Source organism: Crocuta crocuta, unplaced genomic scaffold, assembly GCF_008692635.1.
Source record: "Crocuta crocuta isolate KB4526 unplaced genomic scaffold, BGI_CrCroc_1.0 scaffold16, whole genome shotgun sequence".
NCBI lineage: Eukaryota > Metazoa > Chordata > Mammalia > Carnivora > Hyaenidae > Crocuta > Crocuta crocuta.
Window position 1 is genome coordinate 14423828 of NW_027531893.1, and position 20253 is coordinate 14444080.

At 47.1% G+C, this 20253-nt stretch overlaps 1 protein-coding gene across 3 annotated transcripts in view; it reads right to left on the reverse strand.

Moving 5' to 3' along the window:
- The window catches only part of TMC7 (transmembrane channel like 7), a 53187-nt gene extending 32940 nt beyond the window's left edge, over nt 1-20247 (reverse strand). For 2 of the 3 annotated variants that reach the window (XM_077773291.1, XM_077773290.1), the window contains exon 1: nt 1695-1778. The gene's annotated coding sequence lies outside the window, so the exon portion shown is untranslated. Of the gene's footprint in view, nt 1-1694; nt 1939-20218 lie in introns of those variants that run through there. The other variant, XM_077773292.1, reaches the window with a different exon arrangement.
- Nucleotides 20248-20253: the final 6 nt, after the last annotated feature.

Genomic DNA, 20253 nt, shown 5'->3' on the forward strand with positions numbered 1-20253 from the left:
CCAGAGCCCTCATACACAGTTGGTGGAAATGTAAAATGGTGTGGCCGCTACTGAAAACAGACTGGATATTCCTCAAAATGTTAAACACAGAGTTCTGATATGACTCAGCAATTCCACTCCTAGGTGGAGGTCCCAAAAGAACGGACAACAGGGTCTCAAAGAAAAACTTGGAAATAAATGTTCATAGCAGCACTATTCACAAGAGCCAAAAGGTGGAAACAACCCAAATGTCCACCAACGGATGAATGCACAAACAAAATGAGACATATCCATACAATGAAGTAACATTCAACCATAGAAAGGAATGGCACACTGTGGCGCCTGGTGGCTCAGTTGCTTAAGCGTCTGACTCTTGGTTTCAGCGCAGGTCATAATCTTTCAGTTTGTGAGCTAGAGCCCTGCATCTGGCTCTGTATTGACTATGGTGCCTGCTTAGGAGTCTCTCTCTCCTTGTGTCTCTGTCCCTACCCTGCTAGTGCGCGCACTCTCTCTCTCAAAATAAATAAATATTAAAAAACTTTTTTAAAAAGGGGAGCGCCCGGGTGGCTCCGTTGGTTAAGCATCTGACTTTAGCTCGGGTGGTTCTGATCTCATGGCTCGGCTCCTAAGTCCAAGCCCCGCATCTGGTTCTCTGCTGTCCGCGCAGAGCCTGCTTCAGATCCTCTGTCCCCTGCTATCTCTACCACTCCCCTTCTCATTCTCTCTCTCAAAAAGAAGTAAACATTTTTTAAAAAACCTAGTCTTATAAATAAAAAAAATAAGGACTGGAATACTGGGGCACCTGGGTGGCTCAATTGGTTAAGCATCTGCCTCTCGATTTCAGATCAGGTCATGATCTCACAGTTGGTGAGATTAAGCCTTGCATGACAGTGCAGAGACTGATTGGGATTCTCTCTCTCCCTCTTTCTCTGCCCCTCTCCCAGGCTCATGAGCATGCATGCATGCTCGCTCTCTCTCCCTCAAAATAAGCAAATAAACTTAAAAAAAAAAATAAAAGGAATGGCATACTGAGACACACCACAACTTGGATCAACCTTGAAAACATGACGCTAAGTGAAAGCAGCCAGGTATTGTATGATTCCATTTATATGACATGTCCAGAATGGCAAATCTAAAGACACAGAGTAGATCAGTGGTTGGCAAGGGCTCGGGGGAGTGGAAACAGGGAGGAGTAACTACAGACAATGAGGCCTCAGGGGTTTGCAGAGCCACAAGAGGGAGGGAGCATGGGTCCCCGAATGACTACAAAGTTCCCCCTTGATCTGAACCCAGGACTTTTATGTGAACAAGAAATAAACTTCTAGGGGCGCCTGGATGACTCAGTCAGTTGAGCGTCCGACTTCAGCTCAGCAGCTCAGGTCATGACCTCACCGTCTGTGAGTTCGAGCCCCGCATCGGGCTCGCTGCTGTCAGTGTGGAGCCTGTTTTTGATCCTCTGTCCTCATGCCCATGTGCGCCCCCTCCCCCCCGCTTCTTGTGCTCTCTCAAAAATAAATAAAACATTTTTCTAAAGGAAATAAATTTCTAATACATGTGCTATTACATGTTTTGGGTAACTTTGTCCCTGCAGTGTGGCTTACCTTAAGTAATACATTTCTACTCACATGAACTCTTCAGGAAATGCATTCCATGCATCCAATACACCCCTGCCCAAAACATGCATCAAATGCCTTCCGCATGGCTACTGAACGAACCTTAGCCTCCGCTTCTCAGAGATGTTCAGTGCATACTTCCGAATCGATTGGCTATTGAGGTTTTCGGCGATTCCTCCCTGCAGCTGGGAGCTGTGAGAGTCTGTCGGCTTCAGCAAAGTGCCACTTTGTTTTTCTCGGTTAGGAATGGTCGTCCTCTTGCGTGCAATGGACCGATAGCTTGGCAATTCTTGAAGGAAGTTCACAGGTGGAGAGGAAAAGCAACTGGAATCCAAAGAGAGGTTCTCTGAGCAAGAAAAAAGAGAATCATCATTGACTCCACTGAGCCTGGGAGCCAAAAACACAGAACTTGAGAGGAGAGTCTCAGGGGCCATACCCAAACCTAGCAGATGGTCACTAGCCTGTGCCACACACAAAACACATTTGTATCTTAATTATTCTGTTTACTAGGATGGTCCTCGGGAGGACGACACCATCATCAGCCAATGGGTTCACTTTCAGCAGATGTGTGTGCAAATATGCGGTAGCTTTTGTGGTATCGGAGTTCTAGAGTTTGGCTGCAGCCACCAGCTAAATGTGTGATCTGAGGTAGTTTTCTGAACCCTTCCACATTTGCCGAATGGGGCTGGTATAATTTGCCCCAACTATCTTCACGCGGGGTAAGCTATAATGATGCATTGGACAAAACTTTGAAAAGCATAAAGCGCTACGCAAGTGCAATGCATGGTGATAACATCAGTAGCATCGGCAATAATAATTGCATTCACAGAGCATTTCCTGTGCGCCAGGAACCGTGTGGAGAGCTTCACATGCACTCATGAATGTGGGCTGGCCTTGTGATCTGCTCAGGCCAAGAGAAGGCAGTGGAAGCGATGCTGTGCCACTCTCTAAGCCCTGCTGGCTTCTGCTGCTCTCTGGCCCCCAGCTGCTGCCTTGTGAACAAGTGCACATTAACCCGCTAGAGGATGAGACCATTGCAGTGGGGGATGATCAGCCCAGCTGAGACATCCCAGACGAGCTACACCCCACTGTCACCCAGCTGGCCACAGCTGCTCACACATCTGAGGGAGGTGCTATTACCATTCCCATTTTACAGATGAGAAAATAAAGTTGACAGGTTCCTCAACCACACGCCCAGGCCCCTCAAAGCCCTGCCTGGTTGGATCCTGCTTGTGTCTCCAGTTCCTCAGGCTCTGTGCCCTCCGACCACACATTTTTAAGGATCTTTCAGATGCTAAGATGGGCCTTGCTCCCTCCTCCTCAGAACCTTTGCATATGCTGTTCCTTCTGCCTGGAATGAACTTACCACAACTATTTATCCTATTAGCTCCTACTCAAATGTCACTTAATTAGGGAACTGCTCCTGCCCCCTGCACTATTACAGATGCCATTCCACCCCCCTCCACACACACACACTCACACACACACTAAGTCCCTCATAGCACTGATCAGAATTTGAAAATACATACATAATATTTGCAAATAAATTTATTTGCGTGACTATGTGAGTACATCTATCCCTTCCAGTGGACTGGAAGTTCTCAGAGGGCAGGAGCTGTGATGATGTCTTCACCACTGCACCCCAGAACCTAGCACTGTCCCTGACTCAGAGAGAAATTCAATAAATACTCATTGGACGGATGGGTGGATGAATGGATGGATGACATTCTTAATTTGCCCATGCTTAGCCTAATGAGGGGGGGCACTGGAAATGGAACCAGGTCTGCCTGACTCAAAAATCTATTATTTGCTGGCACAGAAACAGACACTCAGATCAATGGAACAGAATAGAGAACCCAGAAATGGACCCACAAACATATGGCCAACTAATCTTTGACAAAACAGGAAAGAATATCCAATGGGATAAAGACAGTCTCTTTAGCAAGTGGTGCTGGGAAAACTGGACAGCGACATGCAGAAAAATGAAACTGGACCACTTTCTTATACCATACACAAAAATAAACTCAAAATGGATGAAAGAGGGGTACCTGGGTGGCTCAGTCGGTTATGTGTCCAACTTCGGCTCAGGTCATGATCTCATGGTTTGTAAGTTCGAGCCCTGTGTCAGGCTCTGGGCTGACAGCTAGCTCAGAACCTGAAGCCTGCTTTGGATCTGTGTCTCCCCCTCTCTCTCTGCCCCTCCTCGGCTCACATTCTGTCTCTCTCTCTCTCAAAAATAAATCGAGATTAAAATTTTTTTTAAAAAAATGGATGAAAGACCTAAATATAAGACAGGGAGCCATCAAAATCCTAGAGGAGAAAGCAGGCAAAAACCCTGTGACCTCAGCTGCAGAAACTTCTTACTCAACAGGTCTCCAGAGGCAACGTAACAAAAGCAAAAGTGAACTACTGGGACCTCATCAAAATAAAAAGCTTCTGCACAGTGAAGGAAACAATTGGCAAAACTAAAAGGCAACCGATGGAATGGAAAAAGGTATTTGCAAAAGACATATCAGATAAAGGGTTAGTATCCCAAATCTAGAAAGAACTTATCAAACTCAACACCCAAAAAACAAACAATTCAGTGAAGAAATGGGCAAAAGACATGAATAGACACTTCTCCAAAGAAAACATCCAGATGGCCAACCAACACATGAAAAAATGCTCAACATCACTCATCCTCAGCGAAATACAAATCAAAACCACACCTCACACTGGTCAGAATGGCTAACATTAACAACTCAGGCAACAACAGATGTTGGCGAGGATGCAGAGAAAGAGATCTCTTTTGCACTGCTGGTGGGAATGCAAACTGGTGAAGCCACTCTGGAAAACAGTCTGGAGGTTCTTCAAAAAATTAAAAATAGAACTACCCTATGACCCAACAATCACACTACTAGCTATGTATCCGAGGGACACAGGTATGCTGTTTTCAAGGGGCACATGCACCCCAATGTTTACAGCAGCGCTATCAACAATAGCCAAAGTATAGAAAGGGCCCAAATGTCCATTTATGAATGAATGGATAGAGAAGATGTGGTATTCAAAAAAGAATGAAATCTTGCCATTTGCAACTACACGGATATGACTTCACTCATATGAGGACTTTAGGATACAAAACAGATGAACATAAGGGGAGGGAAGCAAATATAATATAAAAACAGGGAGGGGGACAAAACATAAGAGACTCTTAAATATGGAGAACAAACAGAGGGTTGTTGGAGGCGTTGTAGGAGGGAGGATGCGCTAAATAACTTGGATGTAAATTTAAAAAATAAATTTAAAAAAAGGAAATACAAACTTCTAGTTCTAAAGTATGTAAATCATGGAGATGAAGAGAACAACCTAGGGAATCTAGTCAATAATATTGTATTAACATTGTATGGTGACAGATGGTATAACTACATTTATATGAGCACCGTGTAATCTATCGAATTATCCACTCACTATGGTTTTTTTTTTTAATATTTTTATTTATGTCTAGGAGAGAGAGAGAGAGAGACAGTGTGAGCAGGGGAGGGTCAGAGAGAGGGAGATACAGACTCCGAAATAGGCTCCAGGCTCTGAGCTGGCAGTCAGCACAGAGCCCGACGCGGGGCTCAAACCCACGAACCGCGACATCATGACCTAAGTGAAAGTCGGACGCTTAACCAACCAAGCCACCCAGGCACCCCTCCGCTCACTATGTTTTAAAACGAATATAACCTTGGAGCGCCTGGGTGGCTCAGTCAGTTAAGCATCCGACTTCGGCTCAGGTCATGATCTTACAGTTCATGAGTTCCAACCTGACGTCGGGCTCTGTGCTGACAGCTCAGAGACTGGAGCCTGTCTTCGGATTCTGTATCTCCTTCTCTCTCTGACCCTCCCATTCTAACTCACACTATTTCTCTCTCTCTCTCAAAAACAAAGCAAACAAACAAAAAAACCACACAAAACAAAAAACATTAAAAAATAAAAAATAAAATGTTAAAAAAATAAAATGAATATATCTTTGTATGTCAACTATACTTCAATATGAAAAAAGTTCTTAAGATGGAGAAATTAAATTCAGAATTACACACTCACATACAAAAATCTATTATTCACTCTACCACATTAGGCTACAGCTGGAGGCCAAGTTTTGCTGTGCCCAGGCAACAGTCTAAGAAGGGAGGGCCTTCTGTCGAAGGTGAGATACCACCTTCAAGATGGGTTTTATGCCTGATGCAATTTTAGTTGTGTGAAGACCACCTTGAGAAGAGACAGGAAACAGGGAGAGGAAATAGGAAACAGCCATAATAACCTAAGCAATTACCCCTATTGGCAGCAAAACTTCTAAGGCTTAATGTTAGATGCCAAACTGCCTGGGTTTGAATCCTAGCTCTGTTGAATATTAGTGTGTGTGTCATTGGGAATAGTACTTAACCTCTCTGAACTTTACTCTCATCTCAAATTTTCATTCACCAAATATAGCTACCATGTGTCAGATCTAGAGCCAGCGATACTGCCATGAACAAAGCAAATGTCCTACTCACATGGCACTTATATTCTGAGAGGAGGACAGGGCAAGATTAGACAGTAAGTAGGTGATAAATATACCAGGAGGTGAAAAGTACAAAAACGGAACCAGAGTGGGCTAAGGAGACAGGTGATATGCAGAAGGAAGGCACTGTTTCCCATAAGGCAGGTAGGGTATGATCTCCGTATTAAAGTAGCATTGAAGCTGAGGCTGAATACGCAGCCTGAGCCCTGTATATATTTGGGGAAGGGAATCCAAGGGCAGGGAAACAGCAAATGCAAAGGCCCCGAGGCAGGAGGCAGGGGTGTGTACCGCACGCTTGAGGAGGAGCACAGAAGCGGAAGCTGGTGTGGCTGGAGAAGAGTGAACAAACAGGCACTGAAAGGTTCTGTAGTTCTGACCGCTGATGAACCACACCAGCCCCTCTGTGGTCCCCTCCCCTTGAATCAGGACTGGATCTGTGACTTGCTTTAACCAAAGGTCACAACACAAGTGTTTCTCTGCCAGTTGCAGCCCCAATCCTTGAAGGGCCTAGAAGCTTCCACCTGGGTGCTCTTGGGACGCCGAGGCTGTCGTGTAGGAAGTTGGGATGTGCGGCTGGCACAGTCACATGGAGGGGTAGAGGCCCCAGGTGTCCAAGGAAGAGAAACGAGGAACCAGTGGACAGTGAGAACCAGAGACCCTGGCTCTGACCCCAGCTGCTGTGGCCGACCCCCAGCCCTTGGGTCACCCTCGCTTTTAGCACTGCCAGGGGCAGGAAGGGGCTATCTGGATGCTCCAGACCCAACAGACATGACACGCGGCCGAGCAAACCATCTCTTCCACGCCCTGCTGATTTCCTGATGCACAGAATCAGCAGAAACCAGAAAACGGCCTAAGCCGTCACGTTCAGAGTAGTCTGTTCGCAACAATAGGTAACTGGGACGGGGAGCATGGAAAAGTGGAGGTCAGAGACGTGGCTGGGGCCACACCGAGTCAGACTCCGTGGGCCGGGTATGCCCCTCGGAGGTAACAGAAGGGAAGCCACTGAGGGCTCAGAGCTGAAGGGTGTCACGATGTGACCACATTTTAGAGGATCACTCTGGAGGCTGCGGAGCTAAGGATGGGACCCACCGCAGAGGCCGGCTTCAGCGCATTAAAGGCGATTGCCTAGGGAGAGACACTCGGCTTGGCGCCCGGCCACAGTGGGCTCCGTAAACTGTACTTACAGCTGCTAAGAGAAAGGGGTGCTGGGGAGGGGGAAACCAGCCAAGGCCTGGTTGTCTGAGTTGGAGTCTGACGGTTCAGATTTGTAATGTTTGCCTCTCCGACGAGCACGTTCAGACACAACGGCACAGCTGTCCCACTGCCGATGACACACAGACACGCGCCTGGAGCCCTGCCTGTTGCCAAGTGCAAGCCTGCGAATCTCACTCAACCTTGCATTTCCTTGCTCCAGCACACCCTGAGGAAATGACACACTTCTATTAGTAACAGCGGCTCCTAAAGCAAATGTGGGGGGTGTGGCGGGTGGCGGGGGAGGGGGCCAGGAGGCTAAAGGGTCCAAGCCCTGGCTGGAGGCCACTCCTTCTGGCCACCAACAAAGAGCTCTTAGTAATCACAAACAAAGGTCTCAGAATATGAAGCAGTACCAACCAACTGAATATTCAGCAACTGTGGGGTCAGGGACCACGGGCTGGAGCTAGAGCCTGGGTTGGCTTGTCACCCACCAGCCAGGGCACCCCAGGCAAGACAATGACTGTCTCTGAGTCACATGTTTCTCTTCTCAGGAGTCGGGTATGTAATACTACGGACCTCAGTGTGATCATGAGGATGAGGTTACAAACAACACAAGTGATACTAGCTAGGATTTGCGGAGCACTTACCTTGTGCCAGGCTATTTGAGGTACTCAGCATGCATCAACACGTTAAATATTCTGAACTACTCTTTGAATAGAATCATCCCCTTTTACAGACGAAGAAACTGAGGTTTGGAGAGGTTAAGTGCCTTGCCCACTCACACAGTAAGTTTTGGAATTAGGAATCTATCATAGGCTTGCCAAATGCTAAAGCTGTAGGCTTCATCATGAAACGATTCAATGGGCCATCGATTTGAAAGTGTTCCATGGGGCACCTGGGTGGCTCAGTCGGTTAAGCGTCCGACTTCAGTTCGGGTCTTGATCTCGCAGTTTGCGAGTGTGAGCCCAGCATCAGGCTCTCTCCTGACAGCTCGGTGCCTGGAGCCTGCTTTGGATTCTGAGTCTCCCCCTCTCTCTGTCCCTCCCCCGCTCATGCTCTGTCTCTCTCTCTGTCTCTGTGTCTCTCTCTCAAAAATAAACATTAAAAAAATTTTAAGAAAGTGCTTCAGAAACACTAAAATATAACTTATTTAATTGTTCTTCCACATACTCAGATTCATATTTCATAACAACAGTCCCTGGTGGAAAACTCTATTTTCAAATGGCCATTATGGAAGAGGAAAGACTTTTCAGACATTCTTGGGAAGTGCTTCATCTTCAAATCAAGAAAACAAAAAATCACAAGTAACTCTTTGAACACAGGCCTCTTTATGTTCAGCACTATGATCCACCTCCTCCCATTTTCATTCGACCACACGTTTGTCAGAGCATGACATCACCTGGTTTCTCACGCCAACCTGCAGCGGTAGGCGAGGGAGAAGGCGTCACTGCCCTGGCTTTTCAACAAGGGAACGGCAGCTTGCCCAAGCCGTTGCTGTCGAGACAGACTCCTGGTTTTACCTTCTTAGAAAGACAGGCTGCATCATCTCCCTTGCTTTTCTCATCCTTAGAGAGTAAGAACGTCTCATACTTATTGTCCGATGGTCTCTTGAACTGGTCCAGCTGACAATTATTGTCAGCACAGCCAATTAATTCCTGTGGTCAGTGTGTGGGCTGCCAGTTGGACACTTATTTGCATGGGAGGCAGGAGCATAGTTGAGACACTGGGGTGCCTCCATCTAGAAATGTCTAGAAACTTTTGCCCATTAGAGCTGGATTTCGACATTTAAGAGATTATTATTTAGGTGGGAGGATGACTGGGTAATTATAGAGAATGTGGAGGCAGGGACAGCCATTCAGTACTTTCTCTGTTATCTGGTATTCTTCCAGGTTAAGGGCAAAGCTAGTCTCTCTGAGACTCAGGGCAGTGTTTTGCTGAGCGACAGCCCTCCATCTGAAGGACAGACGGAATGAATGAACACGCAGAGGCAAGCACACCTGGACAGCATCCTTCGGCCCTAAGTTTCTCAGCAGCCCCTTCCACAGGCCATGAAATCCTACCCATCAGCATGAACACTGTCAGGAAGTGGGCACAGGCCAACCATGATTAAATGGCACTCAAACCACCACCGGTCTCCTTCTCATGCTTGCCAAGAATCCAGCCCAACCTTATTTGGTGCTGGGTTCACTTCAGGGTTTTTCTACCCACTCACAGAATCGTGGAAACTCCAGCCAAGAAGGGACTTTCTGGGTCATCTGGTCCAGGCCTCTCGCCAGCTGCAGGGAGAATGACTTCTGTTTGACTAACTGCATGGAGACCCTCTCCGCCCCTCTCCGCATGAGACTCTGAGGCAGGGACTCTGGAGGGGGGGAAGGTTTGCAGAGTGGCTACCTGCCTCACTCCTCCAACCGTATCTCCTAAGTGCCCACCCCATTGTACTCATCCCTAATTCTTTTTTAAATTATTTTAAAGTTTATTTATTTATTTTGAGAGAAAGAGTGTGCATGAGTAGGGGAGGGGCAGAAAGAGAGGTAGAGAGGGAATCTGCAGAAGGCTCCAGGCTCTGAGCTGTCAGCACAGAGCCTGACGTGGGGCTTGAACTCAAGAACCCTGAGATCATGATCTGAGCCAAGTCAGATGCTTAACTGACTGAGCCACCTAGGCACCCCTCACCCCTAACTCTATCCCCTTCACTGTTTAGTTGCACCTAGTCTCTGACTGCCTGTCTGTCCTGACTGTCCCTGACAGTCTCTGACTGTCCCCCAGTAAGACTATATAACCTCCATAAAGTCAGGGACCCCATCTCTCTCCTCCATGGCCGAGTCCCCAGGGTCTAGCACAGAACCTGACACATGGTGGACGCTCAATAAACACCTGCTGATTGACTGAATGAATGAATAAAAGAATGAATGAATGAATTTGATGTTTCAGATACAGGCAATGTTGGCTCACCAACCAGACAGGCCAAAGCATGTTTTAGAACACCAGCAAAGCAGGAACACTAAAGAGTAAGGAAAAGATTTAAGAAATTTAAGCACTGAACATTATTCTTTTCTTTTTTTAATGTTTTTTATTTCTGAGAGAGAGAGAGATAAAGAGAGACATAGCATGAGAAGGGGAGGGTCAGAGAGAAAGGAAGATACAGAATCTGAAGCAGGCTCCAGGCTCTGAGCTAGCTGTCAGCAAAGAGCCCGATGCAGGGCTTGAACCATGAGATCATGACCTGAACCGAAGTCAGGCGCTTGACCAACTGAGCCACTCAGGTGCCCCAAACATTATTCTTTTCTATATGGATATTTTTTTTCCACACATGAAAAAAAAATTTTAAGGAGAAAAAATAAGCTGGCAGAAAATAATGATTGAAATGTTCACCAAATATTGTATTATTCCTATTTAAAGCACTTCACACAAATGAGCCCTATTGGAAGCATGCTTTTCTATCATTTATCAAGAAATGACCAAATGGCTTGTGTACATCTGGTTTGATATTACCAATAAGGCAATATAGACACTGATGGCAGAAATTCGAGGGCCTCCTCAACTAACGTTCTTTGACAAGGTTTTTATTTTGAATGTTAACAGGAAGTGGGACACCCAGGTAATTTATTCTCACAGTTAACCCTGACCCTCACCCTGACTCTGAACCTAAACCCAACCCTGACCCTGACCCTGACCCTTACCCAAACCCAAACCCTAACCCTAGCCTAAGGGCTCACAGTCCAGGGGACCTAGTGGAAGCTGCTATGACATCACCAAGTGCTCCAAGGCCAGGGTCTCATCACTGTCCTACTCCTGGAAAGGCCACCCACCTGCCCATCCATCCATCATTCATTCATTCCCTCAGTCATTCAAACACATTTACTGAGCAACTGCTATATGCCAGCCATAGCTGTCTCAGCACTGTTCTAAGACTGGGACATAGGCTTGAATATGACACACAAATCCCCTTCCCTTTATGGGGCTTACATTCTAGCCAGAGGAGACCAACAGTAAGCAAGTTAAGAACAATATATTTCAAGGGCAACTGGGTAGCTCACTCGGTTAAGTGTCCAACTTCGGCTCAGGTTATGAAAAAAAGAGCGGTATTTTTCAGATGCTGACTGTATGGAGAAAAATAAAGCAGGGATGGATTGGAGCAAAGCCTGCAGGAGGTGGAGGGTGAGGGGAAGAGCCACATGGCTACTGGGGAGAGGAGCATCCAAGGGAGCGAGAAGGGCAAGTGCAAAGGTCCAGAGACAGGACCGTGTCCACTCAGTTCAGGCACAGAAGGGAGGCCAGCATGGCTGAAGGAGAGTCAGCAGAGAGGAGAGTGATGAGGTAAGAGATCATGGGAAGAAACAGGCCGGGCCACACAGGATCGGTGTGCCATGTTGAGGACTTTGGCTTTCAGTCGAGAAAGTGGGAGCCATGAGGGGTTTTGAGCAGCAGAATGACATATTCTGACTCAGATTTAACAAGATCTCTCTGGCCAGTCCTGAGGCTATTTCTGTCCACGAGCTGCACAGGTTGGCGTGGCTACATCCCATTCCAGGGCATCAAATGTCAATGACAATGCAATGACAGACATGTTCTATGTCTGCACTGTCCAGTGTGGTGACCGCTAGCCACACGCGAATGAAATGGGGCTGGTGACGGTCAGGAAATGAATTCTTAATTTTATCAGACTTCATTAAACTTATATTTGCATCGCCCCATGTGGCTGGTGGCGACCATACTGGACAATGTAGATGGGCCTCGTTCTTAGGAGTCCAGAGCTAGTCTGAGAAGAGAGGACCCAGGGCCTTGGGAGCCTCCTCCATCTGCCAGACCTCAGACTGCCAGGCTAGGACCTGTATGAGTCATACCACCTGGCACCACACCACCTGGGTGCGGCCTAGGGACTGGCTGGGTGCAAGGCTTTATGACCAGATGAGCAAACAGTCTTCAAGAGGAGTGACTAACTGGGTAATCAGAGCCCCACTGGGCCCTGAACCCAAGTCTCCTGGTTTTCAAGTGGGCGGAGCATCCGGTGGGCTATACGCGGAGCAACCACAGGGATTCTGTCTGTGAGTAGGTGACAGACATCGCGGGTAAGAGCACAGCCTCTAAAGCCCACTGCCCAGATTCAAATCCCAGGTCCACTTGCTACTTTGTCTCAGTTTTCTCACCTGTAAAATGGAGATCCCACCTGGCATGACTATCCTGAGGATTAGACGGCCATTATATGCTTAGAAGAAAGGTCAGCAAACCTTACTATTTCCTTACTATTTAACACCTAGTCTCTGTCACAACTCCTCAAATCTGCCGTTGCTGCAGGAAAGCAGACATAATCCAAAAAAGAATGGGCATGGCTGTGTTCTAATAAAACTTTATTTATAAAAACAGGTGGAAGGCTGGATTTGGCCCATGGGTTGTAGTTTACAGACCTTTGGCTTAGCGCAGTGCCCGGCGTATTGTGCTTATATCCGGTTATTTATTAATGAACTCAGTGAACAGGAAGATTTTATATGTGCTGGGAGGGATCTTGCTATAGATGAGCTACTCCTTCTGTGGAGTGTTTACTTTCCTTGGCCAAGATTTCTCCAAGGAAGATTTCCATCATTCCTGGAAGCAACAACAAAAATCAGCCTTTACTGAGCATTAACCGTGCACCATGATCATGCCAAACCCTTTATGTACTTTTCTCCTGTGATGTTTACAATTACTTTATCGCATGGTCCTTCTTAAGTGCTGCCTTCATACTGCAACACAGAAATTTCAGAGGGGATCTCTGCCCAAGCTTGAGCCGAAGTCTGAACCCGGAGGGCAAAGACTTCCATGGGTCTTATTCACTTTTACATCCCTGGCGATTGGCCTGGGCCTGGCACATCTTAAACCAAATACACATTTGTCTAATAAACACAGGGACACACTGGCTCTAGATTCATAACATTAATGTCCTTCTGAATTTTTTTTAATGTTTTATTTATTTCTGAGAGAGAGAGAGAGCAGGGGAGGGTCAGAGAGAGAGGGAGACACAGAATTGGAAACAGTCTCCAGGCTCTGAGCTGGCTGTCAGCACAGAGCCTGATGTGGGGCTCGAACCCACGAACCGTGAGATCATGACCTGAGCCAAAGTTGGACGCTTAACCGACTGAGCCACCCAGGTGCCCCCATTAATGTCCTTCTGTTTCAGTACTTTGTCAAGTAACTTCCCAGAGCCTCAGTTTCCTCAGAGGTAAAATGGGCAAATAACACCTCATGAGTTGCCGTAATTCAAGACTTGAGCCCAAAGTCACACTGCTGACCGGGGCCCAGGAACTGGCTCCTGCTCACCTGATCTTGTCCCCTCTCCTCTTGTCGGCTCCAGCCAGAAGCCTCCCCAAATACAGCAACGTCATTGTCACCTCCACCCTATGCTCTTGCTGTAAGCCCCTCTGGACGCTCTTTCTACCTGCATTTCCTATGGCTGTTTCCTTTATGCCCTTCAGCCTCTGTCCAGACGTCCACGGCTCAGAGAGACTTCTCTGACCACCTCAGCTAAGCAGGCCCTTCCTCTCTCTCATCACCTGTTCATTTCCTGCTCAGCAATCACACTTAGCTCTAACTACCGTATTTCCTCTTTACCTGTTGAGTGTCTCCCCCGCTTGACTAGAAGCTTCTTGAAAGCATGTCCCCCAGTCTGCCTCTTTCACTACTAGGTTCCAGGCCTGGTACACGGTCATGGCTCAGGGTCAGTTCCCTTCCTCCTCCTCCTCCTCCTGCTGGTAGGCGGGGGAGCCCCACTGAAGGTCTGGGGGGGTCCCACACTCACACAAAGCTCTTTAAAAAGCAACCAGATTGCAACAAAGGTTACAACATTGAGAAGTCATTTCCCCCTTTTATCCCTCTCAGTTCTTCACTTCCTGAAAAAAACAAAAACAAAAAAAGCCATCGAGGACCTTTGGGCCTCATGTGGCCTGAGTTGCTGGGCAGAGCTCAGCCTCTTCAGACAGAGGGGAAAAAATAATCCAAGGTCAGACGGTTGGCTCACCAGGGAACCGCTGTGGCCTGAAGCGGTGTGTGCCGTCTCCAGCTGCGTCCAGTCCTGCAGAAGACGCCCCCTCCCAGGCACCTTTCAGAGTGCCGAGTGACCCCAGGGCACATTTAAGGGTGATGAGTGACCCTGACAAATGGGCTTATCAGCTAAGGGAACAAACACTGATGGATGAACAGCTACTTGTCTTCAAGCTTAATACAACCTGTTGGGCTGAAACACCCCGAAGAATTGCTTTATATAAATATCTAAGAGCGTAACTCCAGAGAGTGTAAGTACATAGTACATGAAATCAGCAAATCATATAATATTAAGGCTAGAGAAGCTCCAAATAACAATAATAATAATAATAATAATAATAGCAATAGCTACCATTTGAGTGCTCGCACCTAAGTCCTCAACATGCTTATCTCATTAAATCTTCTCAGCGGCCCTAGCAAATAGGGGTATGATTATCCCTATTTTACGGGTAAGAAAACTGGAGGTCAGAGAGGTAACAGGACTTACTCAAGGTCACACACCAGATAACTGGCCAAACTGGGATTTATATTTGGGCCAGGTACAAACTACAACTCTATTTATCTTAAAAACAAAAAAATAATAATACTGACAAAAATAGTAATAATAATAAGCCAGGTCTCAGCCCCCATCACAGAAGGAGTCTAAAGGGTCTGTACAAAAGGGTTTTACCCCTTTACCTTTCCAAAAGTACCTGCTCCAAAGGCCCAGACTCAGTTCTACCCTCTGGAAAATGGGGTCAATCCAAATACAGTCACAACATCGGGGCCCTCGAGGGCCTCTCCGCAGAGTGGTGCCCCTTGAGGAGGACAGGGGAGGGGCCAGTGGCTCCGAAGCCATCACAGAAGTGGCAAGCCCGGCCATGACATAATGACAATCAGGCCATCAAGAGTCACTTGGGTTCCCCAATGAACAATGGGGTAATGGTCACAGCAAACCCCACATGAGGGTTAAGAGTCCTGGAGTCTGGTCAGTCATCAAAAGGTTAAACACAGAATGATCGTATGATCCAGTAATTCCACTCCTAAGTACATACCCAAAAGAGCTGAAAACGGGTGTTCAATCAAAAACGTGTACACAAGTGCTCACAGCAACATTTTTCCTAAGAGCCAAAAGCTGGAAACGATCCAAATGTCCATTAATGGATGAACGGACAAACACACTCTGGTATAACCATACGATGGAATAATATTCAGCCATAAAACAGAATGAAGAACTGATACAGGCTATAATGTGGATAAGCCCGAAAACATTACGTATGCTTAGTAGTCAGTCACAAGTCATACACTACTGTATGATTCCATTTCTATGAAATGTCCAGACAAGGTAAATCTGTTGAGACAGAATGCAGGCTGGCGGTGGCCAGGGGTTGCGTGAAGGGGGAATCAGGCAGTGATCGCTTAATGGACACAGGGCTTCCTTTGGGGGTAGTGACAACATAACTAGATAGAGGTGATGAATGCACTAAATGCCACTGGATTGTACACTTTCAAAGAGTTGATTTCATTATGCGAATTATACCTCAACTTAAAAGTCACTGACTGGGGTACCTGGGTGGTTCCATCAGTTAAGCATCCAACTTGGGCTCAGGTCATGATCTCAGGGTTCATGAGTTGAAGCCCGGCATCAGGTTCTGTACTGACAGCTCAGATCCTGGAGCCTGCTTCAGATTCTGCATCTCCCTCTCTCTCTGCCCCTTCCCCGCTCGCACCCTGTCTCTATCAAAAATGAATAAATGTTAAAAAAAAATTAAAATTAAAAAAAAAGTCACTGAGTGGAGCGGGTGGTGCTTGGGTGGCTCACAGTGTCAGCTCAGGTCAAGATATCACAGTCTGTGAGTTCAAGCCCCACATCAGGCTCTGCGCTGACAGCTTAGAACCTGCTTGGGATTCTCTCCCTCTCTCTCTGTGCCTCCCCTGCTCACATTCTCTCTCTCAAAATAAATACACTTAAAAATATAAAATAATAAGTCACTGAATTGGGGCACCCGAGCCTGCTTAAGATTCTCTTCCCTATGTCCCTCTCCTTCTTTCCCACTCTCTCCCTCTCAAAAATAAACACTGAAATAATAATAGTAATAAATAAAAAATTTAAAAACAAATAAAAGTCACTGAATGTGTTCTAGCTGAAGATGATCTTGTATGAAGTAATTATGACTGGAATATGGTAAATGTTTGGCAAAGGAGAAACACCACCAAGAGTCACTCCATTCAACAAACAGAACATGTCAGGAGCCATGGGGTGGAGGGGTTGGGCTGGGCAAAGCCTCCCAGACGTACCTGAGAGAGAGCAGGGTCTTTGCTGCTCAGAAGAGGTGACATTCCAGCTGAGACCAGGCAGAGCAATAGTGACTGCCAGACCTGAGGAGAACACGGGAAGGGAACAATGGGTAGCTGGGGCCAGGGGACACGCAGGTGGGACAGCAGCAGGGGTCAGGAGAGGTGGCCAGGGGCTTGCTCGGAGTGGCAGTCCTGTGCCTGGGTGGCTCAGTTGGTTGAGCGTGTGACTTTGACTCAAGTCATGATCTCACAGTTCATGAGTTCGAGCCCCACGTCGGGCTCTGTGCTGACAGCTCAGAGCCTGGAGCCTGCTTCAGATTCTGCGTCTCCCTCTCTCTCTCTGCCCCTCCTCCACTTGCACGCACTCTCTCTTTCTCAAAAATAAGTAAACATTTAAAAAACAATAAAACTCAAGAGAAGCAAAAATACATTTCAATGGACACTTGGACAGTATGAGGGCAGTGGGCCGTGTGGGCATGGAGCAGGGACACAGTCTAGCCCGTGAAAGGGGAGGCAGTCAGGGAAGGCTTCTGGGAGGAAGCGACACCAGACTGAAAGAGGCGGAGTATGCCTTTAAAGGAATAAGGTAATGAATGGCATCCATGGCAGAGGGAACAGAAGGGGCCTTGCAGGCTCTAGAAGCATCGCAGGACCAAATCATGAAAGGTGTCCACTCAACTAATACTTCCTGAAGGTGTACTATGCACGAAGCACTGTCCTAAGCATGGCGACATGATGGTGAGCCAAACAGGCCTAGCCCTTGCCCTCCCAGGGCTTATCATCTAGTAGGGAACAGAGACATTAATAACAACAGTTCATATTTACACGGTCCTGTGACAGCCACATAAGTCTCCAGGGTGGGTCCCGGTGATCCTCTCCCCCAAATACTGACATTCACACCCTTACATAGGTCCTTTCCACTGATCCATGTGACCAATAAGATACTGCAGAAATAACAGGGCGTCATCTCCAAGAGCAGACGATCAAAGACATTATGATGACTTTGCTCTCTCCAGGACCATTTGCTCCAAGGGAAGTCAGCTGTCATGTCGACAGGGCGCTCAAGCCAGATTCTGGGAGGTCCACATGGATTCTGGGAGGTCCACGTGGAGAGGCCTGACGCCAACCGCCGGTGTCAGTCGCCATCTGAGCCAGTCATCTTTGGAAGGGAACCTCTAGCCACAGGCAAACTTTGAGAAGATTTGCTTCCCTAGCTCATACCATGAACGCAATTTCATAAGAGGCCCTGAGCCAGAACCACACAGATAGGTCATCCCCAAATTCCTGAGTTGCAGGAATTGTGAGATAAGAAGCGATTATCACTGTAGCCTCTAAGTTTGGGGATAATTTGTTAACAGCATAGATAACTAATATCAGTCCTTACTAAGTTTTTAACGTAAATTAACTTTCTTAATCCTTATACTGACCCCCCTGAAGGAGTTACTGCCATTACCTCCATTTAATACACAAGGAAACTGAGGCATCAAACATTTAAGTGCCTTGCCTGAAGATAAAACACGTACATGGAAAATTGAGGATTTGCATCTGGGAATCTAGAGTCTAGATGCTCAACCACTATGCTACAGCTGCCAGTAAGGCTTCAGGTACACTTCATTCATTCACTCATTCATTCATTCAACACCTTTTTAGCATCTACTATGTTCTGGGTGTTAGGAGAAAAAGACAAAGCCCCTGCTTTTCATAGCACGCACATTGTAGAAGGAGAGACAGCTAAGAGACAAGAAAACAATCAAACCACGTGATTTCAGAAGCTGGTAAGTGCTCTGAAGGAATAAATAAGGGAACCAGTCAGGGGAAGCGAGATGGGGACACTTCTTCAGACAACGACTCCAGAGATCTGCCTCTCTGACATGTGAGCAGAGATCTGACAGCAGGAGGAAGAGGCTGCCACAGGAAGACCAAAGAGAAATATAGTCCAGGCAAAGAGAAGAGCTGGCGCAAAGGCCCTGAGGCAGCAACAATATGTTGGAGGGATTTTCATCATTTAGAAAGATGCATATTTCCCAATCTGTAAACCAGATCCCCTTCATCTCCTGTCACTCCAGCTGTCCTTCTGTGATGCCCATACAACAAGCCACCATTTACAAAGTACAACAAAGTTACAAACATGATCCCGCTGAGCCTCCCAGTCAGAGTGGTGGCTACAAAGTGATAAAACATCATTTGTCTGAAGAACAGGGAAGACCTTTTAGTCAGAGGGGCCTGTTATGACGCTCATTTAAAAATGCTTAGAGAATCTCCTTAAACACCTAGCAAAGATCGAAAATAGATGAATCTCGTGCCCTCTGTATGGAAAACCAGGGCTGGCATCTTAAACATGATGAATTGTGCTCAAATAAGAGTAAGACAAATGGAAACGAACTAGAAAAATACTTGAATGGCTATGATTGAACAGCTGAAGTTGAGCTGATGCCAGCACTATTAACAATGAGCTAGAAAAAAATTAGCATCCAAACGAATTTGACTTCTGTTTTATGATTCCTGAGCAAGTTCCCAGGGCTTGAGTGTCTCTCTAGATCTGTTTCTTCCTCTTCTAGATGCGGACAACAATCCAATCAGAAGGGCCCAATGCCCAAATCTACACTCACGGTTTACTTACTGTAAATCCTTGTAACAAAACTTCTATTCTCAAATTGAAAGAGAGGAAACGCTCTTGATAAAACTCACAGCAGGGTTCAGGGCAAATGGAAGATGTAAATGCTACAGGGAAGCCCACCTAGGTGCTGGCAACTTTTCTATCTCCAATGGGTGGCAGTTGTACATATTTATATAAAAATTCACCAAGTTTACACTTCACTGTAAGTTTTACTTGGTGAAAAATGAAAAAGAGGGGTATTTAGGTGGCTCACTCAGTTAAGCATCTGACTCTTGATTCAGGCTCAGGTCATGATCTCATGGTTGCGAGATGGAGCCTGGTGTTGGGCTCTGCGTGCAGCCTGCTTAGTACTCTCTCTCTCTCTCTCTCTCTCTCTCTCTCTCTCTCTATCTCTGCCCCTCCTCATGCACTCTCTCTCTCATAATAAATAAACATTTGGGAGAAAAAAAAAAAGGAAAAAGACCAGAACACTTGGCTGGCTACCATTTATTGTGCCTTTTTCTATGTACCAGGCACGGTGCTAGGCACTTCACATATTTTTCTCTCAACTGATCCCACCAACATCCGAGTCCCAATTTACTGCTGAAGATCTGAGGCTCGAAGAAGGCAAGCCATCTACCAAGCATCACACAGCAATAAGCAGCCGGGGCAGAATTCGGTTCCAGGTCTGTCTAACCGTAAAGCCTGAAATGTCTGGGAGGCAGTCCTCTCCGGCCACAATGTTAAGGCTGGCGGGGCACTCACACTCTTTTCAGCCAACAGATCAGGGATCCCCAGAGCAGTGACCGGAAGGCACCACACGGTCGGGGCTCCCATTCTGGTGCTCCTTTCGGGAGGGCATGCGCCCTCTGAATGGGATGAGGATGGCTTGCAGGAGGGACACCAGCAATGTGAGCGACCCGCTCTCCCCCAAAGCCCGCAGCGCCCGGCGCGGGCAGGTGGCGAGGGGCTGGGCCCCCGCCAGGCTCCCGGCCGCCCGCAGCGCCGTCCCCGCGGCCCTACCTGGCTGGTGCCTGCCCGGCCTGCCCGGCGGGAGC